This window comes from Myxocyprinus asiaticus, chromosome 46 (assembly GCF_019703515.2).
Source record: "Myxocyprinus asiaticus isolate MX2 ecotype Aquarium Trade chromosome 46, UBuf_Myxa_2, whole genome shotgun sequence".
NCBI lineage: Eukaryota > Metazoa > Chordata > Actinopteri > Cypriniformes > Catostomidae > Myxocyprinus > Myxocyprinus asiaticus.
Window position 1 is genome coordinate 8,712,436 of NC_059389.1, and position 19,225 is coordinate 8,731,660.

Here is a 19,225-nt window from a genome sequence, read left to right on the forward strand (position 1 = left end):
CCCACAAATGCACAGACAAAGTAGATGTAGATGACAGCATTTATCCGGATTTGGAATGAGGAGCTTATAAAAAAAACGTAGCAACTCCTTCAAGCTAGTTTAATAAAACAATGAACATTAGTCAGAGATATGAAGTGGTTAATGTTCTGTAAAATTATTATTGTATCATTAATAAAGTTTTATTTAACATCAAGACTATTTAACACATTCAAATATTATTTTTGTTAATATTACTATTAACTACATTGTAACATTTGCTAATTTTAGTGTGGGAGCACAACTCCGAACTGATGCGGAGTGTGAGAAACGGAGTGCCCGTCTGTGCGTTTATGGTGCAAGCATCCGCCACAGACTCGGCACCATCTGCACAACAGACGACACGAAACAAATAATGTTCAGCGAAAATTCAAATGAAGAACAAGATGGATATATTAATTTGGAACTATATCAGACTGCAGGGGGATTTTTTAGCCCAGAGCCTCTGTTAATTTCCAACCCTGGATGGAACTAGAGATGGAGATGAGAGATGTAACATGTGTTTACGTGTCTCTCTTCATCATGCAGCTGGTACATTACACAAAGTATTTTTGCTATTTCTGCCTTTCTTGCAAATGTGCTGAATTATGAAAAATGAGGGAGTGCCAAGATATGAAAGGCGTTTGCCGTCTCACGCTTGCAATGTCAACAGCTTTGTTAATTATAAACAGGAACGATATTGTTTTATTGCATCACTCGCTTACGGAGACGTGGTACAACACCATTTACATGTCAAATTAACAGGTTTAGAAAGGTTTATATATCTGTAACATCTTAAGTTCAGAAGCTATGCGACAAAACACTTTCCCTGTCTGTCACTCACGCGATGTTGTGTCGATGTAGTGACACTAGGGTTTCAATCTTGAGAGCCCCAATCACCTTTGCTTAAAATAGAAAAGGCCAATGAAAATTGGCGAGTGGAATTTGCATGCCACTCTCCGCCCCAGACATACAGGTATAAAAGGAGATGGCGTGCATCACTCATTCAGATTTATGCAGAGAAGCCGATAGACAGTCCCAGCCATGTCAGCAGCCGGTTCAGCACCGTGGCAGGAGGGACACAATGTCACGTTTCCTCCATCAGGGAACAGAGGTTACATCAGTAAACAAGACGTTCCCTGTCTGTCACTCACTCGACATTGTGTCGATGTAGTGACACTAGGGGTTCCTATAGGAAATGCCGCAGGCACTGAACCATGTCACGAGGTACGGAAGAGTGGACACGGGCAAGCTGTTGGGTGCCTCGCAGCGAGCGCTCAACCACGTCGTGACCTTCCAGTGAGTTAGGTAAGGCATCTCCCTAGTCCCATTAAGGGGGGAGGAGTCACTTACCCAAGTGCCTTTCTTAATTTGCTGTTAAGCAATCTCCCACCGAGCACTTTCTAGAATAGCGCTGGGAAGTGCTCTTCCCTCTCCAGGAAGGAGAGCACTATGGAGACCACATCCTGCCGGAGGGAGGTTAACATGTGGAGCATACCTCACATGGACTTACCAACAGGGAAGTTCACATATAGAATGATACCACAGGAGGACCCTATATACAGAGCGGGTACGCAGCATAGTGGCTGAGGCAGAGAAAGCTCTGATGAGGGGAAACACAGGGTTCACCTAAAGGGAAACAGAACAGTATAGGCCAGCCTGGGAAATGGGGGCAGCAAGGAACCGTGTCTTGTCAGCCTCACCCATCTCGACCAGGTTGAGCCAAAGGTGGCGCTCCTGGACCACTAATGTGGACATCGTCCACCTGAGAGACCGCGCCGTGACCTTCATCGTCACCGAGCGCAGTTATTGCATCAGATCTGGGGCGGAACTACCCTTCTGCAGTTCTTTTAGTGCCTTGGCTTGGTGGACCTGCAGGAGAGCCATGGTGTGCAGGATGGAGGCAGCATGTCCAGCAGCGCTGTAGGCTTTAGCCGTCAGGGACGACGTGATCCTACAGGGCTTGGACGGGAGCTTTGGGCGTCCGTGCCAGGTGGCGGTGCTCTGCGGGCATAGGTGCACCGCGAGTGCCTTATCCACCAGGAGAATCGCCATACAGCCCCTGGCCGCCCCACCATCGAGAGTAGTGAGGGCGGGGGAACTGAGGAATCGGGACCGGGCAGTAAAAGGTGCCCCCCACGATTTCATCAGCTCCTTGTGCACTTCCAGGAAGAAAGGCACTGGAGTAGGGCGTGGCTGCTTTGAGCGGTGCCACAAGCCCAGGAACCAATCATTGAGCCGCGAGGGTTCAGGGGAGAGCGGAGGGTTCCACTCTAGCCCGACGCTCACGGCCGCCCGGGAAAGCATGTCCGTCATCTCTGCATCAGCCTGTGACTGGGCAATCATCCACGAAGGGGGGAGCCCAGCTGAGGCTTCTGCGTCTGACTGGACAAGCCCGCTCTCCGATGCTGTGCTCGAGAGCTCATCATCTTCGCGGGCTCCAAACAACAGGCCAGACTCGCCGTGAGACGAGCCAGCGGACTCATCCGGAAGCCCAACTGGGGCAGACGAGCATGCTGGGGAATGGGAGGTCCACGGGGGGATACGAAAGCAAGCCGCGACCGCAACGTTGCCATGGTCATGTTCTCCACCTGACAGACAGGTGGAGCCGACTTCCCGAGGGAGGATCTTTTTCTCTGAGGCCGGCATGCGGGCTCCGATGATACAGGAGCCAGGGCCGGCACCACAGGGGAACGGCTCTGGTGAGAAGCAGACAGGGTCCGGGACCTTGGTGGCCTGATGGCGGCCGGGTCGCGCCATGGCAGGATGTGTTTAATCGCCTCGGTCTGCTCCCTCACCTCGATGGTGTCACCAAAAAGCCCCCCTTTGGAGATGGGCGCATCAAGAAAGTGGACTTTGGGTGGGCACGGGGAGCTGGGTCAGTTCGGTTGAGAGAGGATCAGGCATGATGGTATTGAAGGTTGAACTGAAGACCTCAAATAGGATCCTTGCATAAGTTCCAGGTCTGTCGAGGTGTTGCAGGTGTTGGGCATTATGTGCTCAAATAGGAGACAAAGGCAGGCCTACACACAGTCATAAAGCCTGACTGCGGCCTGTAGGAACACTCAAAGCCTGATAACACAAAAGCAGCACCACAATCAAACAAAGGGAGTCCAAACAGACTACAGATACCATCAAGCCTTGCTCACTTTACACCTAGGAGTGAAATTCTGAAGGATCAAATTCTCTACTCCTGTCGGATGAAATGCACGACGGAACGCATCCCTCAACCATGATGTCATCGAGAGTATAAAACTCTGGAGACTCCTCCTAAGCTTGTTTCCAGCGACAGTATTCACCACTTCTAGTTGCAGCCCTGCTGCTCCCAGGTGTAGCCTCGCTGCCCAAGGAAGTAACCTACATACCTGACCTTTGGCCATACAATCTCCATCTCACTGGATGAGCCGAGATTCTCTGTGTTCCACTAACGGATCCGAAGGAGACCGCTGAGCAATCCGCGTCTCACCCTTTTGCCTGCAGAAGTGAAGAAGATTTCTCTTCCTTCATCAACCGAGTCCACTGGCTGTTTTCTCCGCCAACCCGCCGAGAATCAGTTGCCGTACCGCCCACCGACAGAGCGAGGAAATGGCTCCCCGTCATCACCGAGCTTCAAGGAACGGAGTCGGAGTCAAACAATGGACGAACACACATTCTACCCGCATCATCACGCACCTCAAGTAAGAGGTTTATGTCGGGCAGAGATAGATTATTATAGTGTTTTATTCTTGTGTATCAAGGTTATTGCTTGTACAGTATACATACCGCCGAGTCCGCTCATTGCTGCTAATAATACTCAAGGTATTACTGTAACTTACTGTTACCACGAATGAGATTTGCTGTGTTGTCGTCCAACCACGTTGGGCTGTTTGTGCATTTCCGCCATCACGGGTGAGACCGGCACACTGAGTATATCCATTAAATACCAACGACCGCGGCGAACGGATTATGAGCTGTTCACTGCGTCTCTGAGTGATAAAACTAACTGTTGCTGTCTCTCCCACAATTGCTAAACCGGCTTCGGTGCCGTCACCCTGTTCTCTCTCTCTCTCGTGCTAACCGCACACACACATATCCCCTCACAAACATACCCGCACACACATTTAGCAAACAGATAAATTGGCGATAGATCCCAGCTTTGTCCATAAGTTATAGTACCAGCAGAGACGTGTTAAACGGGCAGACGCCATTAACCATTCTCTGCCCACATTCGTGGCCACATTCTCTGGCCGGAAAACCTCACGTGACATACTCTCCACGAGAGCCACGCCTGCCATTTTGTGCACTCTTTCTCTCCATACACACACACACACACACACACACATATACCCTCCTCTCATGGATTGTAGGCTTATCTGTTACCATATCTAATCATTTTACTGTTCAGTTTGAAGTTGGAAGTCGGAAGTTTATCGACTGCATTGTATTGATTATTAATTGATATTACTGCATCAGTAAACTTTGTTATACTTTAAAGAGAAGTGTTTTGGTATTGTTCTGCATGCACCTGTGCCAAGGGTTGGCAGGGGATGTCAGTGCTCGGATTCAAGCCTTCATTGTTCCCTTTTTGAATGTTGATGTTCTCCAGACATCGACTTTCCTAAGAGAACAATCCTATATTGAGACTGCTATACTGTCTGGATATTAGTCCCTGATTCCAGGATGGTGCACCGGCAATATTAATTCTCTTTAATATTCTATTGATTTTGATAATTTATGTTATCTTTGATGATTGTTGATTTGAAGGAATTGATGGTTATTTTTGATGATTGTTGATTTGAAGGATTAACAAGCTAATGTTGATTCTAATCAATGTTCTATTTATTTTAATAATTAATAATTATCTTTGATAATTATTAATTATTGCTAATAACCAAACCCGCTCCTGAACGAAGTCCCAACACAGGACATAATGCAGTCCCATATTGACAGCATCATCTACAGACCTGTTTGCTCGGTGCAGTCCCATATTAACAGCATAATCCACAGACCTGTTTGCTCGATGAGCAAACTGAAGGGGGTCCAGCAGGTGTCCACTGATGTCCTTCAGGTAGGCCAAAACCAGTCTTTCAAATGACTTCATGACCACAGACATGAGAGCAACAGGTCTGTAGTCATTAAGTCCTGTGATTTTGGGGTTTTTGGCGACCGGAATGATGGTGGAGCATTTGAAGCAGCAGGGAACTTCATACTGCTCCAGTGATCTACTGAAGATCTGTGTGAAGATGGGGGCCAGTTGGTCAGCGCAGACTTTCAGACAGGCAGGTGAAACACCGTGAGGGCCTGAAGCTTTCCTAGTCTTTTGTTTCCGAAAGACCGGTACACATCCTCATCAAAGATCATAAGTGCAGATTGAGTAGCAAGAGGGGGGTTCCAGGAGGTGTTGGTGTGCGTGTGAAGTGAAGATCAGAGCAGGGGAGGGCTGTGAGACTGGGCTTCTCTAAAGAGTCATTTCTTTCCATTAAAGGATCCAAGAAGGAAGCTCCTTTAAACTTCATCATTCATTGTTCTTTCTCTGGAAATCTTTGCAGGATACAGTGTACAAACAGCTCTGGTGATGTGCACTCATGTGGGATGGAGACAAAGACATCCAATCCTCGCTGCCTTCCACTCTGGTTTTCCCCATTGCACATAGACATTAAACACTAGGAGGATGTGGCATTGACAGACAGCTGGATGTCCCAGCATGCACGCTGAGAGAAAACTTTATTTTTCTCATGCTTCTTTAACAAAGTCCAACAGATTCATCTTGAAACACTTGTTTCAAATGCCTGTTTTTTTTTTATTCCAGATATCTTTATTAAAAAGTGGATTTTAATAAGTTATTATGAGGTTAAGTAATAACCATATATTGTTTGTCATTTTAAGCCATTGTAATTATATTATTCAAAAACTTTTGTGAAATTTCCTAAATTAATAATTGTTGTAAACCAAGTTACATTTATTGTGAGTTGTCTATTAAAAGGTGTATTATCTGGAAAGCACTGCATTGTTTTAATGAAAATTTAAGGTTGTCGATTTATCATGTTAATTCAGTATTGGTTATATAAAAAAATATGCAATTAATCATGCCCCTGACCATGTTCACCTTCATGTTTTTAGTACAAGTCTTAGTCAGCAGGGGGCAGTAAGTACAACTCCAGCAGTACAGGCAACACAGCTGTACAGTCAACAAACCACACATGAGAGGAGACAGCACAAGATAAGGATGCGTTCTTGCATTCAAACACAGATGGACGGGTGCAACTTTGAATGCAGGGCACTCAAGATGTATTTCAAGTTTCAAACTACATTCAAACTACACTGACACAGCATCCTAAAACCTCTGTGTTTATGTGGTGATTTAACCAAAGTGAGATGCTCCAAAAGTGTCTGTCTGGCACATGTATACATAAATGTGTCCTTAGAAAAGCTCTTATTATAAGTCTACCTCAGACAGATTGATGAATTCAAATTAAAATCGAAGTGAACGACAATGATTTGTTCACTTAAAAGATTCGTTCAAAACCATTGATTTGATGAACGAAACAACACAAGTTCAAAACCATAATATAAGAACAGTCCAGAGAGGGAGTTGTGCTTGATGCTTTGGTTTCTTTTGTAATTATTTTTGATGGCAGAGAAACAATTTACGAAATAACCGGCTTAATAAGTTATTGAATATTATTTACTTGTTTGCTGAATTGTTGTACATTATAAAAGCAATACTTTGTACAATGTGGCAATTTTAATTTCTTTGATTTTTATGTTGGTTCAATAATTTGTTTGGTTTGTAAATCTGGTAGAGATACTGTACGCCATGCAGTGAGAGCAATAGGAAGTGCATTTGTTCCACAGGTGTACAACATCTCGCAGCTGGTTTACTGCTGATTTTAATACCCATTATTCCAGGTAAACAGGTGGAGAAGTCATACAGCAAAATGTCTGGAGAGCTTATAGGCATTAACATGGTCTATTTTCAATCACATGCCACTTGTTGTTAAGGGTAATTTTAAGTACTTTATGTTATGATGTTGTCTCCTAGGACTGAATGGTTAAGGGGGGGGGGGGGGGGGGATCTTTCTCTCATTTCTCTCATTTTATCGTCTCTTTTTTCATTTTCTCTCCAAGGATTTTCCCGCCTTTTCTTAAAAAATGTCAGGACTGAAGTCTTGAAGTGTCTTTCAAAAGAAATGATGCATACATGCATGCATGCATACAAAACCAGTACCTACTGCTGAAGTCAGAAGTTTATATACACCTTAGCCAAATACATTTAAACATTTAAATACATTTAAACAATTCCTGTCATTTAATCATAGATAACATTCCCAATCTTAGGTCAATTTAGGATCACTACTTTATTTTAAGAATGTGAAATATCAGAATATTAGCAGAGAGAATTAATTATTTCAGCTTTTATTTCTTTCATCACATTCCCAGTGGGTCAGACGTTTACATACACTTTGTTATTATTTGGTAGAATTGTCTTTAAATTGTTTAACTTGGGTCAAACCTTTTGGATAGCCTTCCACAAGCTTCTCAAAATAAGTTGCTGGAATATCGGCCCATTCCTCCAGACACAACTGGTGTAACTGAGTCAGGTTTGTAGGCCTCCTTGCTTGCACATGCTTTTTCAGTTCTGCCCACAAATTTCTATTGGATTGAAGACAGGGCTTTGTGATGGTCACTCCAGTACCTTGACTTTGTTGTCCTTAAGCCATTTTGCCACAACTTTGGAGGTATGCTTGGGGTCATTGTCCATTTGGAAGACCCATTTGCGACCAAGCTTTAACTTCCTGGCTGATGTCTTGAGATGTTGCTTCAGTATATCCACATCATTTTCCTTCCTCATGATACCATCTATTTTGTGAAGTGCACCAGTCCCTCCTGCAGCAAAGCACCTCCACAACATGATGCTGCCACCCCCATGCTTCACGGTTGGGATGGTGTTCTTCGGCTTGCAAGCCTCACCCTTTTTCCTCCAAACATAACAATGGTCATTATGGCCAAACAGTTCAATTTTTGTTTAATCAGACCAGACATTTCTCAAAAAAGTAAGATCTTTGTCCCAATGTGCACTTGCAAACTGTAGTCTGGCCTTTTTATGGTGGTTTTGGAGCAGTGGCTTCTTCCTTGCTGAGCAGCCTTTCAGGTTATGTCGATATAGGACTCGTTTTACTGTGGATATATATACTTGTTTACCTGTTTCCTCCAGCATCTTCACAAGGTCCTTTGCTGTTGTTCTGGGATTGATTTGCAGTTTTCACGAAAAACTACATTCATCTCTATGAGACAGAATGCGTCTCCTTCCTGAAAGGTATGATGGCTGCATGGTCCCATGGTGTTTATACTTGCATGCTATTTTTTGTACAGATGAACATGGTACCTTCAGGCATTTGGAAATTGCTCCCAAGGATGAACCAGACTTGTGGAGGTCCAATATTTTTATTCTGAGGTCTTGGTTGATTTCTTTTGATTTTCCCATGATGTCAAGCAAAGACGCACAGAGTTTGAAGGTAGGCCTTAAAATACATCCACAGGTACACCTCCAATTGACCCCATTTAGTTAATTGCCTAAAGACTTGACATCATTATCTGGAATTTTCCAAGCTGCTTAAAGGTACAGTTAACTTAGTGTATGTAAACTTCTGACCCACTGGAATTGTGATATAGTCAATTAAACTATATAATACAATCTGTCTGTAACCAATTGTTGTAAAAATTACTCATGCCATGCACAAAGTTGATGTCCTAAATGACTCGCCAAAACTTAAGTAGGTTAAAAAAAAATTTTTGGACTTCAACCTAAGTGTATGTAAACTTCTGACTTCAACTGTATATACTGTGTATGCACATACATTACACACACTCTGTGTTTTACCCTGCCTAAAGTGATGGTTTACCCAAAATTTTTAATTCTGTCATCATTTACTCACCCTTATGTTATTCCAAACCCATATGACTTTCTTCCATGGATCACACAAGAAAAAGGAGATAGGCAGAATGTTAGCTTTAGTCACCATTCACTTTCATTGCATGGAAAAAAGATGCAGTGAAAGTGAATGGTGCCTGAGACTAACATTTTACATAACATCTCCCTTTGTGTTCCATGGGGGAAGAAATGGGGTTGGAATGACATGAGTGTGAACAAAAATGACAGTTACTGGTAATAATACTATAATTTCCATGCAGATTTTACACTGTCAATCATCCACTGTTACAACTTTATTGCAGCATCACAGCTCAGGAGACTCAATCTCTGCCGGTTGGTCCTCTGCAGGCATGTTGTATATTTATGTGGGAGAGAGAGGCTGTCGTTTAATGAAGCCGTGCAGACCAGACCCGACAGGAAATGCTTTCCACCGCGGGCTCACTCTAATCTCCGTTAAAATAAAAGATAATGAAGCATTTAAAGCATCAGAACCTCTTTCAGCCTGTGGCCACACAGATAGACGTGATATGGAGAGACAAGGCGAAAAGCAAACTGGTAAAAGGGGTGTGGAGGGGTGGGGGGTAAACCAAAAGAGTGAGAGAGGCTGTCATTGTTGGGTCACAACTGTTGATCAGCCTAAAGGTCTGCAGCTGCAAGCTGGGAAGAAGGTGGTAATGCTTGTGTGCAATGTTATGTTTGTGTGTTGACAGGTTTAGCTATACTTGCGCGAGCAAATTCTTTTGTCAAAAACAAGTTAAACATGTCAAAAACCAATTTGAGAGGACATTTGAAGTGGTCCTCGCTATTTAAAAAGTATCATAAATCATGTTTTGTTTTTAATCTAATTAAAACCTGATCTCATGAAAATTATATGACTGTGGCGACAGCTTTGTAAATTACATTATGTGGTTCCTTACACTATCACCGAATTTCTGAAGAGAAATGCTTACTGAGTGGCGCTTAAAGTGAGAGAACTTTTCTCCCATACAGATGCTCTATCAAGTTTTAAACCAACAAAACTGACCTACCTACCCTAAACCTTAAACATAAACCTAAGCAATAGTTGTATAAAAAGCAAAAGTGAGTAACCAAGACATTTTGTGATGCTTCTATGACAGGGGTTTTCAAACTTTTTAATCCCAAGGACCCCCAAACATGATGGTTCCATGCAGGGGACCCCCTTGCCTAAAATATAAAGGCAACTATGTATTTTTGAGTAAATAATTGTATAAAATGTAAAGACATATTGCAATTCATATTACAATAAACGTAAATCTTAAGTAAGTTAAGTTTCAATAACAATTTTCTTTTATTATTTGGCAACTCACTATAGCCAAAATAATTCTCACAATTAACAATTTTATGTAGCTTCTGTACTTTTTTGTATTTCTGAAAAATGTAAAAATATACATTAACAGAACAGGGTACCTTTTCCACAGTATTAAGGCACTGGTAGATGAAAAGTTAAACCTGAAGGGCAGCATTTGCAATACAAACACATGAATCAAACCAAACAACACCACATTCACTGATTCAAGATGTCCTAATGGGATGGGTGAGCCTGGTGGCTTCTACACAGTTTGTCAATGCGTGGTTTCATTTTAGTGAGAGCCAGGCGCATGTCACTTTCGACCTCCAGACGGGCCCGGTGCTTGGACTGAAGTACTTTCAGTGCTGAAAATCCAGCTTCACACAAGCAGGTTGTGGCAAATGGTAAAAGACACTTTATTGCCTTCTCAGACAAAACAGGGTAGTCCTTTCTCACAGACATCCAAAACTCTGACAGAGGAAGGCAGGGGAACTTTGTTTTCATCCCTCCCTCATTTGTCAAATCAATCAGTTGCTCTTGGGCTGCTAGATCCAGATGAGTGCCAACCTCTGGTGCAAATGGGTTTCTAACAAAGTCCAGGTAGGTGTTGTTCAAATCAGGGAAATATTGTTTAAAATAGCCCTGAAGATGTGACAGATGAGACTGGATTTTGGGCGTGATGTTGTCAGCAGTGGAGGAGATGCACTCCTGGTTATAGAGAGGAAACATTTCTGTAACTCCCTCTTTCAGTTTGTTTTCCCACAGAGATAATTTTTGCGTGAACGCGCGCACCTTATCTTGTGCATTCAGTATGTGAACATTGTGCCCTTGCATGCTCTGATTGAGGACACTGAGATGCTGGAAAAAATCTGCCATGTATGACAACTTCAGTATCCATGAGTCATCTTCAAAACAGTTGGCAAGCTCTGACTTTTCACCAGAGAGAAATTCTCTCAGCTCTTTGCGCAGCATACACGCGATTTAAAACAGCCCCGCGGGAAAGCCAGCGTACTTCTGAGAGGAGCAGCAAGCTCTCATAATCATTACCCATTTCTTTGCAGAGTAAACCGAATAGTCTTTGTTTCAAGGGGTGTGATTTTATATAGTACACAGTTTTAGCTACATCCCTCAGCACGTGATGCAAATCATCATCAATGCGTTTGGCCACAAGAGCCTCACGGTGAAGCTGGTAATAATAATGCTTCCCCAATCATGTGCGGCTTCTTAGCACGCACAATGTGGAGTGATGCCAAATATGATGCCTTTAAACTCCTTTCAGGGACCAATATTTGCTGCCGAAAAGTACTAGTCTGCCGGGCCAAACACAACTCCTGATGTTTGAAATAGTCAGTGGACTTTCCTGCCTCATTGGGATGTTTCTGCTGTAGATGGCATTTGAGCTTGGATGGTTTCATGCACTCATTGGAGAGAATCTCTTGACAGAGAACACACTGGGGTCTCTTGACTCCCTGCTTTAACATACAGGTAAAACCAAACGTAATGTAAGATTTGTCATATTTTCTAGTTTTTGTTTAGCGTTCGCCAAGTCAGAATGACACGAACTGCTTGCAGAAGCGGGATTATTCAAAAATCTTTCCATCATTTGTAAAGCATGTACTTAGCCGCTAATTGAACAGTTCACCTTACTATAAGTGCAAAACGTAAATAGCGCAAAGTGTTTTGGGATAAACACGTTACAAGGTACCGCTCTTATAAATCACGAAACTATATGTAGATTTGGTTATTAACATCTTTAGGTTAAAAAGTAATTAGGTAAAAAATTATTATCTTGCTGTAAATATATATATATTATTATTTTTTTCTGTCAAGTTTTTCGAGGACCCCCTAGCTCCCTCTTGCGGCCCCCAGTTTGAAAACCCCTGTTCTGTGACACTTTCGTCTCAAGGGTCAACTCGCATGCTCTTCAGGGCTCACACTCCGATCCTTTACACTGCAAGTGCAACGGTCTATCAGTTGAGGTACTGCACAATTTTATTGCATTAGAACAAGCTTCTAAATGAAGTTTGTTATGTGATGCAAACATTAAAATGTATCTGCTTACAAGTCTATAGAAAAAGTGTTTAGATGTTATAAGATAGCATTGTGTGGGGAACGGTGAAAAGTAAGTGTTTATGAACTGATAATCTACCGTTTTTACTAGTGATTTGTGTGAAAGTAAATAGAAGTCTATGGGCCCTATTTTAAGAGCGCAATCGTTACGTGCAATGCAATGCCTTAAGTCATAAGCGCAAAGTCAATGGGCTTGGTCATGAAGTTTTAGTATTTTCGTGCAAGCATGCGCTAAGTCTAGGTGCAAGTGGGTTTGGCGAAATCATGCGCAAAAGGCTGGACCAAGTGCAATTTAATTATGAGATTCTTTTCCGGTTATTCCAGAGTCTGCGTCCTATTATATAGTCCATTCCCTCAAGCACCAGCAATATAAACATAGACAGCACATTCATAAGAAGTTGGTAGTGTAAATGAACTGTATGCAATGAATTAGAAGAATAGAAATATGGACATGCGTTCTTCTGTGCATTAACTGCGTTCTTGATGAATGCCAGTGTGAAAGACCTCTTGCTTGGTTGGGAAGGAGGAAGCAGGACCTGGGTGAACATCCAAATGTACAACATTTATTCACACTTTTTAGCGTACAAACATGATCGGCTTTTCAGCCCGACAAATAAACACCCATACACACCAGCATTGCTTTGCAACCACTGATACGCACACACAACATTGCTTTTCAGCCTGCTATCACCTACACACACACATTCGGCTTCATGCGTCTCTCTCCCTGTCTGCCGCTGTCTCCTCTCCTTAAGTACTCCTGTGCATTTCTCTGGAACCCGAGACAGGTGTGGAGCACAGGTGGAACTCATTCTCCACCCCCCTCCACCGGCCTCACCCTGCTCAGCGTCACTCGGCCCTGCCCCGATCACCACATCCAGGCATATTTCTATGACAGTGACACACGCTACATTTCTATGCATATGGAAAATTAAATTCTTGTCAGAATTTTTTTTAAATTATAGAGAATGTACAGGTAAGTATTATTAATCATTTTCATCTAATGATACAAATCATGGCTAGTATTAACAGTGATTGTTTTGGACCACACTTCACTTCTACAGGTCAATTTTAATATTGAAAAAATAAATTCATTTATTGAAAAACGAACAAATTAAACCAAATATATTTCTAAATTCAACTTACACTTCAAACTAAATTAAAATATAATCAAAATAACGAAGTGGTCAAAAAAATCCTACCAAATCTAAACATTTTACTCTGTCCAACTTCTTCCACCGGCCCCTTTTGCAGTGACTTAAAAAAAAAAATTAAAAATACCAATATAAATTAGATCATAAATACAATTGTAAATATAAACATAATGATAATAATTGAAAAATAAGCCATGACCTTTAGATAGTTTAACACAATATCATAATAATTATTTTTTTTCTCAAAATGGCTGCGACAGTGATTATCAGGGACTTAATTTAATTTTCCACTATATTTTAAGGGTGTGTTCACACTTGGTAGGTTTAGTTCGATTCAAACGAACTCTGATGTGATTGCTCTGTTATTGTGGTTCATCTGAACAAGTGTGAACGCTGCCACCAGAACCTTGGTGCGCACCAAACAAGCGGACCGAGCCTGAATAGTGGGTCTCGGTCCGCTTCCAAACGAACTCTGGTGCAGTTCGACTGATATTTGAACACAGCATGGACCAAAGACGTCTAAACGGACCAATAACTGGAAGTAATTTGCCTAAAACTGACCTCAAGCATACCTGGTTCTTCTCATCATAGCAGTTATGTTGCCCATTACAGTTCGGTACAGGCGTCTGAACCACCGTCAGCCGTCCTTGCAGCATATCTTCGATTGTGTGTGCAACGGAGGAATTCCTGGTGCTGTTTTGACTAATTTAAACATTTTATTAGCTCTTCGTTTGTTCTCAGCTGGTAAAAATACCACCATATATACATATATACATCCAACAAGCGCATTTAGCCCAGCAGCCAGCATTGTTTTGGATGTTCAGCAAGTTCCGTCACAAAATATATGTCATAAAAGCTGTCCAATCAGGTTGTGAACTTATCCTTATGCCTTTTGTTTTCTATTTTTAGGTTCAGTGTTAAAAATGCCAGTGTGAACGCTAAGCGAACCAGGACTAAATGTATCATTTTCTTTTTTGGTCCGGACCAAGAGAACTAAGAGAACCGAACTACAAGTGTGAACACACCCTAAGAGTTTGGACATGAACTTTATTACCACCTGCTGGTTGAATCTCCCACCTGCAAATGCAGGAAAAAAAATTGGACATTGCGTTGAGTTAAGACGTGGTATTGAAATGTCTTTGCACCACTTCATTTACAAACAATACACCCACAGTTTGTGCGACTACAGCAACAATAGCACAAACACTCCTACCTGCGCCCATTTGCGCTGGCACAAAATTGCACTTAGAATAAGCGCTCTCACGAAAATTAGATAAGACGTTGCTCACGGTCGTAGCTCTCATGATAATAGAGCTCTTTGTTGTTAAAGCACCTCTAGAGTTCATTTCACGCAGAAAGTGCCGCAATATATTCAATGAGACATATAAAAATTATTTTGCAAAAATATAAGTATAGTCACTTGATCTATGAGACCAGGTTGCATTACTCTGGTTTAGGGATTTGAACAAACCCTTAATCAATGTATTCAACTTTGATGCATAACTTCGAACTCATGTCACACTATTTGTGTTACAGAGATGACTGATAGCTCAAATTTTTCGGCCTTTTGAGAAATGGTTTGCCGTTACATATCTAAGCATTCAGAGTTCCGATTTTTCTAAAAATCATACGAAAATCCCATAGACTTGCATTGAAGGAGGGATCTGAAACAGGTCTAGGGACCAGAGGATCAAAGGAGTGTTCTGATTTGGCCCATAAGTAACCACTTAGCAACCACCCAGAAAACCCTAGCAACTGCATAGCAACACGCTTAAACCACTCAGCAACATTTTCATGGGCAAGCACCACTCACTGTAAAAATCTAGTTTATCTATTCACATTCAGCATGCACCAACTAAGATGTCCCTTTTAATTAAACATCTCACCTGTTCTGCAGAACAGGGCAATATGAATCAATATGACAGTATTTCTGTATGACACCTCCAAATGCTCCTGGTATGCACATATTTTCTCTTGCTAAAACATCCTCTACCTCTCTCTCTCTCTCTCTCTCTCTCTCTCTCTCTCTCTCTCTCTCTGTCTGTCTCTCTCTCTCCCAAACTTTTAGGCAATTATCTAAAGTTTTGCTGTGCCAGTGTGTTTGCTTAGTTGCATTCTGGGAATTGCTGGCAGGGCAAAGAGGCACAAAATGTAAAGAAGAGAAAGGAAGCAATGAATGCATGATGGATAGAGACAAAGAAAATGAGTATGTAGGAGAGTAAGCGGGACAAAAAAAAACAAAAAAAACATATCAGATGACAACAGAGTGAAACATGGTGGGAACATGTGAACAGCACCATGGGGCGTGTGGCTCACTCCTGTACTGAAATTGCCTCTTCCCTTCAGCTCAGATCCATAAAACCCCCACTGCCAGTAGAACCTGGACAATTAATGTGTTTCTGTTATCCGGCCAGTTCAGCTCTGTGTCTTTTCTCCTTTAGCCCTGTGAAGCAGATACATCTCTGTGGGATCTGCCCTCACCAGCACAATCAACCCAAACAAAACTGCATGATCAAAGAATACCGCAGAATAAACAAAGCTCAAGAGCCCTGCTCGCCTCCCTCAAGCTCAGAGTTTTTGATGATGAAAAGCCCCACAGTCTTTATACATCTGAAAATGAACTATTTGAAAACATCATGGTAATTTATTTGGTGTATTTGAAAGAGAACTTATGGGTTTGGGGTTTATTGAAACTTTGCTGCTACACTTACAGAAACTTTACCATACAAACACTCTTAATAAAGAGTCCAAAAAGGGCCAGTCTGATGCCATAGGACAACCATTTTAGGTTTATATGATGCTATAGGAGATCCCTTTTAAGTTCATATGATGGTATAGGAGAAACTTCTTTGAAGTTCCTAGTTCCAATGATGCCATATAATGCAGTATTAGAACCTTTTTAAAAATCTATGATGCCAAAGGAGAAAATTTTCATTTTCCTGTGATGCCATATAAGAACCCTTTTAAGTTTCTATAGGCCCTTTCCCACTGATGGTACTAAAGCCCGTTTTAGGTACTTTCCCCTGGAACAAGTACTTTTCGTCGCTTTCGTACCTAAGGAACTATAGTTCCTCGGAGTTGTTTTTTGCGGGATTTTTAGCTCCTACTCTGGAGTAGGTAATTTGGGGGCGTGTAGGGAATGTGGGGGGCGCTGCAGCCTGTGATTGGTCAAAAACCTATGGCACACTGATAAAGGTGAGGTGTCCACAGCCGCCATTGTAAACAACTAGCTGCTAGCATGCTACTCAGAGGACTGCGTTAATTTTACAATTCCCTTAACAGAAATAAAATGAAACCAACAAAGTATACAAAGAGGATCACCCGTTTCACATATGTGTGTGTGTGTGACTTCATCAGGAGACACGCTTTTAGTTTTCATCGCATCTGTACTGTTTGTAATGTGTGACTATACAGAAAATAAAGTGATTTCTGGATTTCTGGATTACTACATCAAATTTTTCCTGGGATGATGGATATAAATAATCAGATATTTATCGAGAGTGGGTAATTGAAATCTAGTTTACATGAGGGAAGTATTACGTGCCTGTCACTGTGTGGTTAACTTGCATCAAAACTTATTTTTTAAGTAAATGATTGGGTATTTCAGTAGAGTAATTTATGTTGAGTCGTAAAAGCCTTTGTTGTAAAAGATTGTGTTGATAAATAGGTTTATAGTGCATTTTCAACATGTATGCTAAATTCAGCATGTGCTGCATGGTAGGCTGACCGCTAGTCTCATCAGCAGCACGGAGCTCCGCACACACAGCTCTCGTTCCCAGTCTAAAACAGTAACCTGAAGACACAGACTGCGTTCGAAAAACTCGAAAATGCTGCCTTTTATAGGTTGGCTGTATAAGGAGGTAGGATGAAAATGTAGAATCTGGATCCGATCCTGGCGTCCTCCATCAGTGTTGTTGATTTTATTGTTGTTATTGAATCGCGCGTGCCAACCACGTTAGAAGAAAAATGGTCGATCCTTGATGACGTCACTACGGTAGTAACTTTTGTGAATGCGAATGCAACAGGGTGTCCTGTTCCTCGTAAGAGTTCTAATCTAGAAAGTTACTAAAGCAAAAGTACCAGGACTGTAGGTGGGAAAGGGCCTATAAAAACAATTTTTTTAAGTGCCTATGATTCCATAGGGGAACCTTTCTGAAGTACATACGATTTCGTTGTAGAACATTTTAACTCCATGTGATTCCATATGGGAACATTTTTAAGTCCCTGTAATTCCATATGTAATTTCAAAGAACCATTTTGTTAAGTTCCTTTTATTTCATAGGGGGACATTTTAAGTGCATGATTCCATAGGGGAACTTTTTTAAGTTCCTATGTAAACATGGACTAGAACTATATATTCAATTCAAATTATGTAAAATATATAATATAAAATCAAAATCTATAGAACCTAAGGTGCTGAGGAACTTATGCACTGTGTTGTCCATCTCTTCTACAATCTGTGAGAAAGTGAAAAAGAGTGAGAGAGCAAGGTGGGACTCATAACAAGGTGAGTCATAACATGACTAGTGCTTCTTCTGTAGATGATGCAGCATGAATGTAAAACAGCCCCGTTGGGGGTGTGCTTGGAAAGTGGGGGTGGCAATATCTGCTGTCTCACCTCAGCGCCTCTCCTCATCTCTCCTTGATTAGCTGCAGGAATGCAGTTTACTCATCTTCACCCCTAATGAAGAGAAAAATAGATGTGGATGGACCGATAAAAAAGAGAGAAAGAGAGTCACCACAGCTTGTTTGGTTGAGCTACTCTCCCCTGAGGGTCTTCAGTGATCTGTCAAAGGAATCGTTGATCACTAGCTACGTGAAAAAACTCTAACATTTAAGGGCTCTCAGGTCTGTCACAACCTTCGAGTCCTAATTTCGAAAGACAAGGCTAAGTGTGATTTGACATTTCGTTAAAGCATGATACTGACAGATGCAGCACTCTTTAAAAGGAATATTCTGGGTTATTTTCAAACTAATACCTATATGTAGCACAACTGTGTGATAGTTGCATTTTTAAGACTTTCATTGCCTGCTTGGCTCACCTTGTAAATGTATGACCGTAAATGTGTTTCCTTTTCGTTTTTACAAACTGTGTGATGCGTAAACAATATTACCTATGGTAGTTTAGGATAGGAGAAAGTATTTTAACAATGAAAAGTTACACACCTCAGCTTTAAAACCAAAGAAGCTTAAAGACTGTATTTGTTTGTGATAGCATTATTCTACTCTAAACCTCCTAGAAGCGACTGCACTATGACCAAACTTCCTCTCCAGGGCCTCGTCCATTCAGACAGTGACAGTGTCTGGCTTCTCCAGTGTTTCTGAACCTGAAAGAAAGTGTCAAACCGTGAGTGCCCTTGTCAAAAAAGTACATCACCCCTTGCTGCTGGAGAGGCCACCTACTCTTACAAAACACTCTTGGCAAAAGTGTAAAGTGATTCTGTGGGGGGGCTTTACATGGATGAACTGAACACAAAACCTATTCAGCATACTGCTGAGATGTTTAAATAAAAGTTTAAGCACCATAACTGCAGGTTTCAAAGTAAAAACAATATCAAACAAAATGTCATGATTGCATTATAATTCTTATTTAGAAAACCTCAGTGATGACAAGCGTTATCATGATTGCCGTTATCATTACTGCAGTGTTGTATGACAGCATCATTATTCCATAAGACTAGCTTACAGATGTAGACTGTCTGCAGGGACTCGTGATGGACCTGTTTACAAAAAGCCATGGGTGCTCTCATGATACGTTGTGATGGT